We start from the raw sequence: 17,240 nt of genomic DNA, 5'->3' as shown, positions 1-17,240 counted from the left end.
CCCTTCCCATTGTGCAATCCATAGCCTCAGCTGAAACTTTCGCATCGCCCTACAGCCACTGAAAGTATTAAACAAAGCGCGCCCACTTCAAACATTGTCGTTTCAGAGTGTTCTTGAGTGTGATTTTTGCAGTATACATACTGTTGTTTCATGCGTGTTTCAAGTAACTATTAGTCGCTATACCGTAGTTTATTATAATCACTTAAGTGTTGCATAGTGGATAGTCCTACCATGAAGAAATTAAACGAGTTATGACATGTCACACGTGTAAAATATATTTGGGATAGCCCGCACCTCCATATACCCCGCAGGGTTTTGTTTTGTTTGTAAAAAGTGGTATACCCCGCGGGATATACGCGGGAACATATGGTAGTCATGGAAGTTGGAAGGTGCTCTTCTCTGTCGTCCGGTTGACAGCACAGTTTAGATTGCGTTCAATTATTTTAATATTGCCATCCCAATCACAATCATCTTCCCTTGACGTGAAGCAGGAACTTCGGTCACTGATGATGCGAGCAGATAGTCCGTCTTCGTTGATTAATGATTTCAGTGCTGTGAGTACATCTTGTGGTGAGGTGTCTTTGATACGGTATAGCTGAAACACTGCTTCTTGGATAAGCACGGCTCGGAGGTCATCGAAGACTGCCTGTTGCTCATCCGTTCCATTGAAGTCGGCATTTTTCTGCGTGGGCCTGCTCAGGAGTTATATGAAGTGATGAGAGGTAAATTGATGGGAGATGAAGCGATGAGAGATAAAGTGACGAGAGATAAAGTGACGAGAGATAAAGTGAATCGAGATAAAGTGACTAGAGATAAAGTGATGAGAGATATAATGATGAGATAAAGTGATGAGAGATAAAGCAATGAGAGATAAAGTGACGAGAGATAAAGCAGTGAAAGAGAACGTGACTAGAGATAAAGTAACGAGAGATAAAATGATGAGAGATAAAGTGATGAGAGATAAAGTGATGAGAGGTAAAGCGACGAGAGATAAAGTGAATAGAGATAAAGCAGTGAGAGCTAATCAATGCATCCAGGTATACACTCTACGCCCGTCCTTGTGGAAGAGATACATGGATGACACGTTTGTCATCTGGCCACATGGCTGACCGGCTCTGAAACAATTCCTCAAACACATCAATTACATACACCCAGCAATCAAATTCTCGATGGAGGTAGAAAAAGGCATGCTACCTTTCTTGGATGTCATAATCAAAAAGAGACCAGATGGCTCATTGAGCCAATCTGTCTACAGGAAAGTAACTCATACCGACGCCTACCTAAAACATGATTCCCACCACCATCGATCCCACCAGAATTTCCTCATGAAAACGCTACACCATAGAGCTCAATGTATCTCCGACCATGAACACCTGACGAGTGAACTCAAACACGTACACAAAACTCCCAAGGCGAATGGATATTCTGACTATACAATCTGCAAAGCCATCACCCCAACCGTGAGGAAGGAGCCATTTGAAGATCAAATCAAGTGGTGGTGAGAGATAAAGCGATGAGAGATAAAATGATGAGAGATAAAGCGACGAGAGATAAAGTGAATCGAGTTAAATTGAATCGAGATAAAGTGATGAGAGTTAAAGTGAAGATCCAATCAAAACCATCACCAAAAAGATTTCCAAAATATTGAACAAACACAAGATCCAGGTCCAATTTAACACAGTGCGTAAAATTCGTGATCTGATCCCATCTGTGAAGGACAAGATTCCTGATATGCAATATCCCGGCCTCGACAAACTAAGCTGTATCTGCGGCAGCAGTTACCTTGGGGAAACTAAACTTCATGCCTCGGACCGTGTTCATGAACATAAGGGAGATCTGAAACACGGCAGGACCAATACTTCTGCCATGGCTGATCATTACTTTAATGCGGCTTTCTCACGTGAAGTTGATTTCCCTAAGACGATGGTACTTGCAAGCCCACTCGCTATCAACAAAAAATCGTTCACGAAGCCATCCATATATACCGACACAGACACAATTTCAACTCAGAAATCATTGGAAAGATGTCATCAACCACTTTGGGCCATGACTTGTTTTGTGTTTTCGTGTCAACCTCTACCGTCAGCAGTGTGGATGTTTGTAGTGAGGTGCAATGCCCCCCCCGCCACCATCACTACCCACCTCTTTCTCCCCCTATCTCTACCCCCTTCCTACCCCCATTGTCTACTCCTACATTGCCACTGGCTGACTTACACCGCTCAGTTCTTCTACTCCCAGCTACTGCATTGTCGACTCTTACATTGCCACTGGCTCAGTGGCTGCCCCGTCCATGCTGTGTGTGCCGCGAAGCCCTCCTCCTCCCAGCTCTCGTCCCCCGTCCACTAACTTTGGAATCCCTTAGCATAAGCAGTTGCATTTGGAGGCTCGCCCCCTCTTTTCTCTCTGCCTGATGAAGACCGCTTGGTGTTGCGATTGAAACGTCGTGGGTTTTTGCTTTTATTATTTTCAATTTTTTTTATTTTACATTTTTAATTTTATTTTATTTTATTTATTTTATTTTTTGGTATTTTCACATCTATGTTGTGTCCTATAACTAACCACATGGAGACGTCTGCTGGAGGCAACAAGTTTATTGAATAACTCTGAACACTCTGTTAAAGCTACTCTGTTAACCACTACTCTGTTAACACGGAGAGGTGCGACCCCTTCCACTCTATTCTAAGGAAGAGACAGCCTCCCTTCGAGCGTACTCTACCCACTCTGGGCTACGCACACGCCGGTCCGTTGCGACGGCGGCTAGGAGAAGGCTGGACCGACCGACCCACCCAGAAGTACAGGACTCGCCCTGGACCGCTTCAACCCCGGCTTAGCAAGAGCCTCGGGGAGGGTCCCAGGGGGTCCGAGCTACCTCGGCTCCGCTTCAACCGGCTTACGAGAGCCACGGTTGAGGGTCCCCGGGTCGCTGGTCCAGTCTTCAGATCTTCAAATGTCTTCGAGCTTGAGTTTGTGAGTACTGCAACGACCGTCCCGAGGGCCGGCCTTTTATCTCCAGGTCGGCGTCACCCCTCCCCTCATGACCCCCCCTCCAGAACCTTCTGGAAGATCTTAGAGGGTCTTAATTCTTAAGAGGTCTTAGGAAGTGGAGGGGGGCCATCATCTCCCTCAGTCCCCAGCCCCTGGGGGGTCTGGGGTGTCAACCTCCGGTCACGGAGGGGCGGGGGTTTGACCTTCGGTCAATCCCTACCCAACTCGCTCTCTCTCTCGGCTGCCCCCTGTCGGCCCGTGAGCGTGGCGGCAGGTCAGCTGCCTACAGCGCCTTGTTATGGCACAACATCTACGTGACTTTATCGAAAGAAACAAGAATATAGAGAACATTTATGCGAGATAAAGTAACGAGGGATAAAGCATGATGCCGGCGGCGGCGTGTATAGCAGCGTGTGAGTTGTTTTTGTGAGTTGTTTTGCGTGAGTGTAAACTGTGCGTGAGTGTGTGAAAATGTGAGTGAGAATGAGCTGTGTGTGAGCTGCGTGTGAGTGTGTGTGAGTGAGCCGTGCGTGTGAGTGAGCCGTGTGAGGGTGAGCCGTGTGAGAGTGGCTGTGACAAGAGGGACTTCTGCGTTCGTGTGTGTGTGATGGTGTGGTGATGTGTACTCTGTGTGTGATGGAGTGGTGATGTGCACTCTGTGTGTGTGTGATGGAGTGGTGATGTGCACTCTGTGTGTGTGTGATAGTGTGGTGGTGTGCACTGTGTGTGTGTGATGGTGCGGTGATGTGCACTCGTGTGTGTGTGTGATGGTGTGATGGTGTACACTCGTGTGTGTGTGTGATGGTGTGATGTGCGCTCGTGTGATGGTGTGATGGTGTACACTCGTGTGTGTGTGTGGTGGTGTGGTGATGTGCGCTCGTGGGTGTACCTGGCGCAGCCTGAGTGAGGCCTGGTTGGTCCCGCATGTGGCGCAGCCTGAGTGAGACCTGTTTGATTGTGCACCTGGTGTGGCCTGGGTGGGGCCTGGTTGGTCGTGCACATGACACCTGAGTGAGGCCTAGCTAATCATGCACCTGGCGCAGCCTGAGTGAGGCCTAGCTAGATTGTGCGCCTGGTGCAGCCTGAGTGAGGCCTAGTTAATAGTGCACCTGGAGCAGCGTGAGTGAGGCCTAGTTAATCATGCACTTTGCGCAGCCTGAGTGAGGCCTAGGTAATACTGCACATGACACAGCCTGAGTGAGGCCAAGTAAATCGTGCACCTGGCGCAGCCTGAGTGAGGCCTGGCTAATCGTGCACCTGGCGCAGCCTGAGTGAGGCCTAGATAATCGTGCACCTGGCGCAGCCTGAGTGAGGCCTAGTTAATCGTGCACCTGGCGCAGCCTGAGTGAGGTCTATTTAATAGTGCACGTGGCACAGCCTGAGTTAGGCCTAGCTGATCGTGCACATGACACAGCCTGAGTGAGGCCGAGTAAATCGTGTACGTGGCGCAGCCTGAGTGAGGCCTAGTTAATCGTGCACATCGCACGGCCTGAGTGAGGCCTGGTTGTACACATGACACTGCCTGGGTGAGGCCTGGCGGATCATGCACCTGGCGCAGCCTGAGAGAGGCCTGGTTAATGCAAAAGGCACAGCCTGAGTGAGGCCTGGTAGACAGTGCACCTGGCGCAGCATGAGTGAGGCCTAGGAAATCGTGCACCTGGCGCAGCCTGAGTGAGGCCTGGTTGATTGCGCCCATGGCGCAGCCTGAGTGAGGCCTAGTTAATAGTGCGACAGACCACAAGCTGTGTTCCTGCCAAGGCGGCATTGCCACGGACCCCAAGCTGTTCCTGCCAAGGCAACATGGCCACGGACCCCAAGCTGTATTCCTGCCAAGGCAACATTGCCACGGACCCCAAGCTGTGTTCTTGCCAAGGCAACATTGCCACGGACCACAAGCTGTATTCCTGCCAAGGCGGCATTGCCACTGACCCCAAGCTGTGTTCCTGCCAAGGCAACATGGCCACGGACCCCAAGCTGTGTTTTTGCCAAGGCAACATTGCCACAGACCACAAGCTGTATTCCTCCTCCTTGGTTCTTTCGGTAAAGTCACGTAGAATGAGAATAAAATAATAAATTGATAAAATAAAATAACACAATAATATTCTCACGACGTTTCGGCCACAACACAAGCGGCCTTCATCAGGTGAAGGGAGCGAGACTGTCTGGTAGGACAGCGCTGGAGTGAGAGAGCCACGTTCAGATCACGGCTTTTTAAGCTGTGTGAGAGGAACAAAGAGCCTTGACGAAGGAATTAGCATAAAATTTAGCATTGAAATGGCTGAATGATTAGCTTGTGACTGGTCACAGAAATAGCTATGTTAAAAGTTAAAGCATACACATCCGCAGAGGCACCCATTGTTAAAAGGAATTAGCATAGAATTTAGCATTGAAATAGCTAAATTAAGGCATACACATCCGCAGAGGCACCCCTTGATAATGGGATTAGCATAGAATTTAGCATTGAAATGGCTGAGTGATTCGCTTGTAACTGCTACAGAAATAGTTACGTTGAAGTCAGAGCATACACATTCACCGAGGCACTTAGTACAAATCAAACAGGAGAATTTAGCATTGAAATAACTAGGCGAATTTAGCATTGAAATAACTGGGTGATTTGCTAGTGACTGGTCACAGAAATGACTACACATCTGAGCTATTCACAGTACTATATAGTGAACCAATAAAAACTAAAATATAAATTACCTTCATGTTATCAATAAACTCTATATTCTCCAATCAGCTAAGCTACCAACCATAAGTCGTTATATATCACAATGCTATATGGCGAAAAAATGGGTGGATTCTTACCCTCAAATTTCCGTACCACGGATAGCTACGGGCCCCGTTCAGACGGACGAGTTCGTCCATGGTCGGAACAGAGGAGGGGGAGAGAGACAGCTGCGAAGCCCTAGTATACTCCATGTTGTAAACCATACCATTAACCGTGGTGTGAGAGGTATTAAGAGGCAATGCTGGCGAAAGAGCTGCGGTCTGAAGGTCATCGTAAAATTACAATTAATTAAGAACAGAAATGATTTAACACATCTTTCCAGTGGTTACTAAGCCTGAATCCATCTTCTCGGTTGAAATTGTCTCTGTGCTTGTATATGTGAATGGCCTCATGAACGAATCTCTCATGGTAGCCAGTTGGTTTGCAAAGAACCTCCGTCTTGGAGAAGTCAATGTCATGTGAGCCCACTGAATTGTAACAGTGATCTGCCACGGCAGAGGAGTTCGTCTTACCGTGTTTCAAGTCTGCTTTATGTTCGCGGATGCGGTCCGAGATATGTCTTTTGGTTTCTCCAATGTAGCTACTACCACAGAGGCACTTTAGTTTGTAAACGCCCGGGTACTGTATGTCTGGAAGAGCATCTTTTACAGATGGAACTAAATCACGGATTTTGTGTACTGTGTTGAATCGGACCTGGATCTTGTGTTTATTCAGGATTTTGGAGATCTTTTTAGTGACCCCTGCAATGTAGGGTAAGGTGATGGTTTTGAGTGGCTCCACAAGAGGATCCTTCTTCATGACTGGAGTGATGGCTTTGCGGATTGTGTAGTCGGAGTAGCCATTAGCCCTGAGAGCCTGGTGTACGTGCTTGAGTTCACTGGTAATGTGTTCCTGGTCGGAAATGCATTGGGCTCTATGGTATAGAGTCTTGATGAGGCAGTTCTTCTGGGATGGATGGTGGTGGGAATCCGGTTTCAAGTAAGCATCTGTATGGGTAGCTTTCCTGTAGACAGAGTGGCTCATTGAACCATCATGTCTCCTTTTAATTAAGACATCCAGAAAGGGTAGTTTGCCATCTTTTTCGACCTCCATGGTAAATCTGATGGCTGGGTGTATGGAATTGATGTGGTCGCGGAATTGGTCTAGAGCAGGCTGGCCATGTGGCCAGATGACAAAGGTGTCATCAACGTACCTCTTCCATAAGGTCGGGCGTAGAGTGGCAGTCTGGATGGCGTCAGTTTCAAATTTTTCCATGAATACGTTGGCTACAACTGGAGATAGGGGGGAGCCCATTGGGGTGCCCTCAGTTTGTTTGTAGAAAGTTCCATTCCAGGTGAAGTATGTGTTGGTTAAGCAATGTCTCACCAGGGGGGGTACATCAGTATGCAGTCCTTGATGAACCAGGTCTTCAATGATAGCGATGGTGTCAGGTACCGGGACTTTGGTGAACAAGGACACCACATCAAAACTGACAAGCAGGTCGTTTGGGGACAGGGAAATGTCTTTGATTGTCGATACCAGGTGAGTAGAATTTAGTACCGCAGAGGTGGTTTTTCCAGTGAAAGGTCGCAGTATATCAGCCAGAAAACGTGCCAGTTTGTAGGTGGGGGAGCTGATAGTAGAGACGATGGGACGAAGGGGTGTATCTTCTTTGTGTATCTTTGGAAGGCCATATAATCTTGGTGGTCTGGCAGCAGAGGGTTTCAACAAGAACTGTTTGTTCTCATCAATTAATGCTGTTGAATCAGAGATAATTTTGTTCGTTTTGGTGACCAGGCTGTTGGTGGGGTCTCTTTTTATTTTTGTATAGCTGCCATCGTTGAGTAGTTCTTGAATTTTGTTGTTATATTCTGTTTTGTCCATGATGACAGTGGCATTGCCTTTGTCGGCTGAGAGAACGACAATATCATCCCTCTTTTTTAATTGAGATAATTCAAAACGTTCGTCTTTGCTGATGTTGCTAGGTGGCAACTTAGCGTTTTTGAGGGTTGCAGCGATTTCAGATCTTGCTACGTCTGCAGAGATGTGACTCAAGCCCTTGAGTGCAACGTCGACATTGGCAATGATATCATTAACCGGTAAGTGTCTCGGTGTGACAGCAAAGTTTAGACCTTTAGCTAAAACGGATTTCAGACCATCAGAAATGGAACTGTTACTGCGATTAATTACGACTTTGTTGACGTCTATCTTTTCGGTGTGTGGATCCGATTTTTTGCTGGAGAGGTGATTGAATTTGGAAATCAAATTGTCCCTACATTTGTTCGACATAGTGGCAGCCGAAGAGGTAGTCATATTGTCTACATGTTCCCAATCCGATGTAGACATTGTTGCTGTCAATTTTAAGTGTGATTTGTAGAGTGTCTTGTCTAACTGATCGAGTTCGGTGCGTGTAAGTCTGATTTTTTCCGAGATAAGAGCGAAGCTAGTTCTAGCTAGAATTCGTTTTGCATTGAGAGAAGTTGCAACAGCAGAGGTTAGTGTAAATGCGGTTGGTATTACCTTAGAGTCGCGGCATCTCTTCAGAAAGGTGAGAGACTCGATTAGTTGAGCCTTCTTATCCGCTAAGTTGCCACCTAGCAACATCAGCAAAGACGAACGTTTTGAATTATCTCAATTAAAAAAGAGGGATGATATTGTCGTTCTCTCAGCCGACAAAGGCAATGCCACTGTCATCATGGACAAAACAGAATATAACAACAAAATTCAAGAACTACTCAACGATGGCAGCTATACAAAAATAAAAAGAGACCCCACCAACAGCCTGGTCACCAAAACGAACAAAATTATCTCTGATTCAACAGCATTAATTGATGAGAACAAACAGTTCTTGTTGAAACCCTCTGCTGCCAGACCACCAAGATTATATGGCCTTCCAAAGATACACAAAGAAGATACACCCCTTCGTCCCATCGTCTCTACTATCAGCTCCCCCACCTACAAACTGGCACGTTTTCTGGCTGATATACTGCGACCTTTCACTGGAAAAACCACCTCTGCGGTACTAAATTCTACTCACCTGGTATCGACAATCAAAGACATTTCCCTGTCCCCAAACGACCTGCTTGTCAGTTTTGATGTCGTGTCCTTGTTCACCAAAGTCCCGGTACCTGACACCATCGCTATCATTGAAGACCTGGTTCATCAAGGACTGCATACTGATGTACCCCCCCTGGTGAGACATTGCTTAACCAACACATACTTCACCTGGAATGGAACTTTCTACAAACAAACTGAGGGCACCCCAATGGGCTCCCCCCTATCTCCGGTTGTAGCCAACGTATTCATGGAAAAATTTGAAACTGACGCCATCCAGACTGCCACTCTACGCCCGACCTTATGGAAGAGGTACGTTGATGACACCTTTGTCATCTGGCCACATGGCCAGCCTGCTCTAGACCAATTCCGCGACCACATCAATTCCATACACCCAGCCATCAGATTTACCATGGAGGTCGAAAAAGATGGCAAACTACCCTTTCTGGATGTCTTAATTAAAAGGAGACATGATGGTTCAATGAGCCACTCTGTCTACAGGAAAGCTACCCATACAGATGCTTACTTGAAACCGGATTCCCACCACCATCCATCCCAGAAGAACTGCCTCATCAAGACTCTATACCATAGAGCCCAATGCATTTCCGACCAGGAACACATTACCAGTGAACTCAAGCACGTACACCAGGCTCTCAGGGCTAATGGCTACTCCGACTACACAATCCGCAAAGCCATCACTCCAGTCATGAAGAAGGATCCTCTTGTGGAGCCACTCAAAACCATCACCTTACCCTACATTGCAGGGGTCACTAAAAAGATCTCCAAAATCCTGAATAAACACAAGATCCAGGTCCGATTCAACACAGTACACAAAATCCGTGATTTAGTTCCATCTGTAAAAGATGCTCTTCCAGACATACAGTACCCGGGCGTTTACAAACTAAAGTGCCTCTGTGGTAGTAGCTACATTGGAGAAACCAAAAGACATATCTCGGACCGCATCCGCGAACATAAAGCAGACTTGAAACACGGTAAGACGAACTCCTCTGCCGTGGCAGATCACTGTTACAATTCAGTGGGCTCACATGACATTGACTTCTCCAAGACGGAGGTTCTTTGCAAACCAACTGGCTACCATGAGAGATTCGTTCATGAGGCCATTCACATATACAAGCACAGAGACAATTTCAACCGAGAAGATGGATTCAGGCTTAGTAACCACTGGAAAGATGTGTTAAATCATTTCTGTTCTTAATTAATTGTAATTTTACGATGACCTTCAGACCGCAGCTCTTTCGCCAGCATTGCCTCTTAATACCTCTCACACCACGGTTAATGGTATGGTTTACAACATGGAGTATACTAGGGCTTCGCAGCTGTCTCTCTCCCCCTCCTCTGTTCCGACCATGGACGAACTCGTCCGTCTGAACGGGGCCCGTAGCTATCCGTGGTACGGAAATTTGAGGGTAAGAATCCACCCATTTTTTCGCCATATAGCATTGTGATATATAACGACTTATGGTTGGTAGCTTAGCTGATTGGAGAATATAGAGTTTATTGATAACATGAAGGTAATTTATATTTTAGTTTTTATTGGTTCACTATATAGTACTGTGAATAGCTCAGATGTGTAGTCATTTCTGTGACCAGTCACTAGCAAATCACCCAGTTATTTCAATGCTAAATTCTCCTGTTTGATTTGTACTAAGTGCCTCGGTGAATGTGTATGCTCTGACTTCAACGTAACTATTTCTGTAGCAGTTACAAGCGAATCACTCAGCCATTTCAATGCTAAATTCTATGCTAATCCCATTATCAAGGGGTGCCTCTGCGGATGTGTATGCCTTAATTTAGCTATTTCAATGCTAAATTCTATGCTAATTCCTTTTAACAATGGGTGCCTCTGCGGATGTGTATGCTTTAACTTTTAACATAGCTATTTCTGTGACCAGTCACAAGCTAATCATTCAGCCATTTCAATGCTAAATTTTATGCTAATTCCTTCGTCAAGGCTCTTTGTTCCTCTCACACAGCTTAAAAAGCCGTGATCTGAACGTGGCTCTCTCACTCCAGCGCTGTCCTACCAGACAGTCTCGCTCCCTTCACCTGATGAAGGCCGCTTGTGTTGTGGCCGAAACGTCGTGAGAATATTATTGTGTTATTTTATTTTATCAATTTATTATTTTATTCTCATTCTACGTGACTTTACCGAAAGAACCAAGGAGGATGAATCATTGCAGTCACGAAAGCTTTAAATCGAAATTTAAGCTGTATTCCTGCCAAGGCGGCATTGCCACGGATCCCAAGCTGTGTTCCTGCCAAGGCAACATTGCCACGGACCCCAACCTATGTTCCTGCCAAGGCAACATGGCCACGGACCCCAAGCTGTGTTCTTGCCAAGGCAACATTGCCACGGACCACAAGCTGTATTCCTGCCAAGGCGGCATTGCCACGGACCCCAAGCTGTGTTCCTGCCAAGGCAACATTGCCACGGACCCCAAGCTATGTTCCTGCCAAGGCAACATTGCCACGGACCCCAAGCTATGTTCCTGCCAAGGCAACATTGCCACGGACCCCAAGCTGTGTTCCTGCTAAGGCAACATGGCCACGGACTCCAAGCTGTGTTCCTGCCAAGGCAACATTGCCACAGACCCCAAGCTGTCTTCTTGCCCAGGGAACATTGCCACGGACCCCAGGCTGTGTTCCTGCCAGGGCAGCATTGCCAACACAAGCAATCATCATCAGGTGTTTCCCTTCTACGTGACTTTACCGAAAGAACCAAGAATACAATTTGAAGCATATTCTTGGTTCTTTCGGTAAAGTCACGTAGAAGGGAAACAATAAAATAATAAAAAAATATTAAACAATAATATGTTTTATAATAAAAATATAAAACAATGTTTTATATTTGTATTATTTTATTCTTTCCCTTCTACGTGACTTTACCGAAAGAACCAAGAATATGAATCCCTGCAGTCACGAAAGCTTTAAATCAAGATTTGAAGCATGTTTAATTTTTTTTGGGGGGGGAGCAGAGGGGGGGGGGGTCTGACTTTTTGTGATGCCGTGTGACTGGGGGGGGGGGTCAAAAATCGTCCAAAATCGCGTGACGTCATTTATAGACGGCCCCTAAAGTGATGAGAGATGAGACTTCCCTACCCCGTGTTGTAATTTCCCACGAGGGAGGAGGATCCAACCCCAACCCCTCCCCTCCCGCACCGCACGGATTGAGTCCGCAGCTGGGGCCAACGTTGGGGTGGGAACGGATCGCGTTCGTAAGTCGAGGAGTTGCCCCTCCACCATCAACCCCCCCCCCCCCCCCATCGCTTAGCCCCGCCCCCCCCGGCGTTGATTCCCCGGAATCGATTTTTGTTGCCGTCGCGGATTCGACAGTTTGCTCGGAATCGATGGGAGGAATCGATTCCCCCCCTCCCCACAACTTCCACCATTGCTCAGTCGCTTCAGGTCACGTAGCAGGCAGCAAGAAGCGAGCAGCACGCAGCAAGAAGCAAGCAGCAAGCAGCAAGAAGCAAGCAGCAAGAAGCAAGCAGCAAGAAGCAGGCAGCAAGAAGCAGGCAACAAGAAGCAAGCAGCAAGAAGCAAGCAGCAGGCAGCAAGAAGCAGGCAGCAAGAAGCCAGCAAAGCAGCAGTCATCAAGAAGCAAGCAGGCAGCAAGAAGCAGGCAGCAGCAGGCAGCAAGAAGCAAGCAGTCATCAAGAAGCAAGCAGCAGGCAGCAGGCAGCAAGAAGCAGGCAGCAGCAGCAGGCAGCAAGCAGCAGCAGGCAGCAGCAGCAGGCAGCAGCAGCAGGCAGCAGCAGGCAGCAGCAGCAGGCAGCAGCAGCAGCAGGCAGCAGCAGCAGGCAGCAGCAGGCAGCAGCAGCAGGCAGCAGCAGCAGCAGGCAGCAGGCAGCAGCAGGCAGCAGCAGCAGGCATCAAGAAGCAGGCAGCAGGCAACAGCAGGCGTTGGTTCCGTGTGAACGCTTCCGAAGGCGGCGCAGGCGATCGGGACATCAATTCGGTGAACTTTGAACGTTGCAGCAAAATCGTTGAAATCATTTAAATTAATGAAAAAAAATTTCGGCGGCGGCGGCGTTGTTCCGCCGGTGCCCGGGGTGCCCGGGGTGCCCGGGGCCTGCCGCCCTGGTCGGTAGGGGATTCTAGGCGAGCGCGGAGGGCCCGAGAGCCCGTGGGGGGCCTACAGGAGGCGGGGTGAAAAAAAGTTTGAAAAGTTACATTAATCACACACACACATAGTCACATATAATAATCACAGACACACATTTCACGTACATAATAATCACACGCATAATTACATACATAACAACAACAACCGCCATTCGCCACTAAGTAGTGGTGACGTCACCACGACGCTTGTGCCAGGCTATGTGCACCCTGAGGGTACGTGAAGTGTCGAACGCCCGCTGGCAGGAGGTCACGGGGCAGACCCAGGTGCCACGGGTCGACTGACTGAGATGACTGGCTGATGCACCACCTGTTCCCCCTACTGTGCCAACCTGATGTGCTTTAGCCACCCGGCGCTCCGCTTGTTGTTCTGAGCGTCGTTCCTCCGCCCTCCGTTGTTGTTGGAGGGCGACTGCCTCCAACTGCCCAGTAGCATCCTTCACGAGCCTCCTCCACAGAGGCCGATCTTGACACCGCTGGTACCAGTCATCGGCAAGTCCACTCAGCTCCACGTCCTCCTGTACCACATCACTCCATCTCTTCTCTAGCCCGTGCCGCGCCCGCTTAGCCCCCTCGATCCGGCCGAACAAAAGCTGTTTCGGCATGCGGTGGCTGGGCATGCAGGCTACATGACCCAGCCATCGCAGCCTTCCCCGCCGGAGGAGCTCACTGATGGGACCCTGCCCAGATCTTTCAAGGATTTGTGAGCTCCTCACACAATCCAGTCTGGTTAAACCCAGGATGGATCGTAGGCAGGCCAGCCTAAATGTTTCTAACCGGCAAAGATGTTCCATTAGGGGGGTCCACGTTTCGCAAGCGTAGAGAAGGGAGGGAATGACCGTGGCCGAGAAGACCTGAAGCTTAGTGCGGAGCGACAGACCAGGTAGCTTCCACACAGCGTTACGCAACCGATGAAAAGATATTGCCGCTCAACTGATTCGGAGTGAGACTTCTGCTGTTAAACTGGAGCCAGTCATAAGCGCACTGCCCAGGTATGGGAAACTCTCCACTCTCTCCACAACTGCCCCATCACCGATTGGGAGTTGTGGGGATGGAGTGTCCGATGGTACAAAATACCCAGGCAGGTGCTTAGTTTTGGTGGGGCTGATGGTAAGGCCCCACCTCTTAGTGGCACGCTCCAGTCTCAGCAGCAGCGTCTCCAACTCCTCCTCTGACTGAGCAGCTATTACCAAATCATCAGCATACATAACGTGGTTGAGCAATAGGGAGCCATCCCTTGACCGCACCCGGGCATCGATCAGCCTCCCATTATATCTGTACCATATGGAGATTCCGCCCGGTACAGCTATTGAAGGCTTCACGAAATACGTGGTCAAAATAGATGTTAAATAATGTGGGAGCCAGAGGACATCCCTGTCGCACCCCAAGGTGTACAGGGAATGGCTCTGACTCCCGGCCACGTAGTTTTACCCGGGCCCGCTCACCATCATGAAGGTCCTTAATGATCGTGAGCAGAGGGTCAGGTACTCCAAAAGCACGAAAAAAAACCACGAGCCCAGGCCTACTGATGGTATCATAGGCCTTGACCAGGTCAATAAAACATAATCAAACACATAATCACATACATAATAATCACACACACATAATTACATACATAATAATCACACACACAAAATTACATACGCAATAATCAAACACATAATCACAAAAGCATAATCACACGCACACATACCCCTAGACAACGAGAGAGCCAATAATAATCGAACCTACTTAATAAGCACACACAATCACATAATAACTGAACACACACATAATCACTCACATAATCACAGACATAATCACTCACATAATCACATACACTTAATTAACTCAATTACAAACACATAACTCACACACAATCACATACACAATCACATACACAATCACATACACGTCCAATAATAATTTTGAACACACACACGAATTACACTTAACACACATTTCCAGTTCAGAACACTTAATTACACACGTTAACATATTTTACGTAATTATTATTTTTAAAATCATTTTCATTTTCACATTTAATTTATCATTTCATCACAATATATACAACAGACGGATGATCTCACATGAGGAGCGTGAGTAGCGGCATGGAGAGTTCGACTCCTGCCACCTCGACAACCGCGACAGCGACGTCTGAGGCCGTTTGACCGGGGAAGTACCGAGACTTGCGTCGTTTACAGAGGACTATGGAGTGAAGATCTTTCGCTGAAGCAGTGGGGCGAAGGGCTAAGCACCCATACATGTGAGTAGGTAGATGGATGATGATGAAGTGGATGAAAATAATAATAACCATGCTGAAAAAGTTACAACCAACACCCACTCATCTGCACCCAACACCCTCCCACCCGGAAATCTGCCACTCCCTCACCCACGACCCACCCAGCCATCTACAGAGACCTCCCCCCCCTCACATCTCTCCACCAGCCCACACTCATCTCATACCTGCACAGGTGCCCACCCAATTACCCGCCCATCCATTCACACAGCCACCCAACTGATCACTCACCCGAAAGAACCAAAGAGTATGGATCACTCACCCACCAAATAACCCGGCCATCCATTCACACACCAACCCAACTGATCACTCACCCACCCAATTACCCGGTCCATCCATTCACAAACCCACCCAGCTGATCACTCACCCACCAAATAACCCGGCCCACCCTCCAACTCGCCCATCTGCTCACCTGCCCACCTGCTCAACCCCACAACCAATTCAGCTGCCCACCGACTCACCCATCCAGCCGATCGCCAACCACCAGGACTAAAACCGCATCCCAAGAAAAAAATGATTTTACAAATGACCATCAGAGATCACGAGGCACAGATTGAACACATGAAGTTGATGTAGATTTGAAACAATTCCAAATTTTGAATTCTAAAACACAGATGCTGAATAAATAAATAAATAAATAGTAATGACTGCGACGAGTATAATGTTTAGTGTTAGACCACGTGAATATAAATGTGTCGTTAAAGCCCCCACCACCTGACACAGCCAATCAGTAAAGTTTGCCACTTAAATAAAAAGTGCCAACTAGTTACTACTTCAGCACACCGGTGGTGTATTGGAGAGTAAATCCACAACGATGACAATTCCGAGTATGATGTATTGCTGGAGATTACAACCAGCTACATCAGGCGATAGCCGGAATTGTCAAAAGGTAAATGCTGTGGGTTTACTCTCCAACAGACAACCGGTGTGCTATAGTAACTAATCGGAATGTTCTGTTTAAGTGACAAACTGTAATTCATTGGCTGTGTCAGGTAGTGGCGGGTTTAACGACACTTTATATTTAAGGGATCTAACCCAAAATGAAAAAAAATATTACAGCTAATATTTCTCACGAAAGCCTACCTATAACTTTAAAACTTTAATAAGAATTTACAACGTGCAGTTTACTCTGAAAAAACCCAGCCTCACCCTATCTGGTGTAACCAGTCTGTGGGAAAAATCCATCACCGTTTTCACGGTTACAATGGGTTTTTTGTATAAATATATCAATTGCGGCTCTTACACCCTGGCACTGTGTGAATGTGACGCCACGTCTACACAGGTGAGCAGGGCTGCCGCAGGGAACATTCCAGGGCGCGTCTCGTGGTGTTTATAATTTAACTGCAGGTGAAGTCAGTTCGTTTGCTTGTTCATCGTGGCTGTTCTGTGATTTTTTTTTACATTTTGCTGCGGTGGCTCTGAGATATTAACTACCTCGCCTTGTACACAGGAGGTCGTGGGTTCGATCCCGACCCTGACGCCTGCTGCTGTATATTTGGAGTTTGCGTCTTTCTCGCCGTGGTCCTGTAAATTTTTCTCCGCTCCCTCCGCTCTCCCCTCGACATTGAGAATCCACGTCACGCGTTCAGAGTTTTTGGCTGAGAAAATGTCCACGGGAAAAGTCACTTCGCTGGGCTTTCATTTGTGGCCAGGTCGCCTTTGGGAAAAAGAGCTATGTATCTCAGTGGACCTTACTACCTTGTAAAATATTTTTGTTATTTTTTATAGAATCTGCCAAACTCAGCGAGTCCAGGATTTAAAATGTCAACATTGACAAGAATAGGTGATGAAGAATTGTTTTTTACGTGATGGTGATTTTAAACGTTGAGCAAGATTTTTTAATGCATATTAGGAAAATATGCAGTGATAATCATACCGATTTTGAGCTTAAACGAACGACGATGTTTGTTTAGCCAGAGGCTGTTCGCTGTTGTTACGCGTGAGGCCACCCACCCAGGGACCCAGCCACCCAACTGCACGCCCTCCCAGCCACCCTTCCTCCCTCCATCACCGCCCGCTCGCCCATCCTTCACCCCATCCTCCTGCCCATCTGTTTCCCCTCTCATCAAA

The sequence above is a fragment of the Petromyzon marinus genome, chromosome 68 (assembly GCF_048934315.1).
Source record: "Petromyzon marinus isolate PM22_M1 ecotype Great Lakes invasive population chromosome 68, UKy_Petmar_22M1.pri1.0, whole genome shotgun sequence".
NCBI lineage: Eukaryota > Metazoa > Chordata > Hyperoartia > Petromyzontiformes > Petromyzontidae > Petromyzon > Petromyzon marinus.
The sequence above is the reverse complement of the archived record's forward strand: the minus strand, read 5'-3'. Positions refer to the sequence as shown.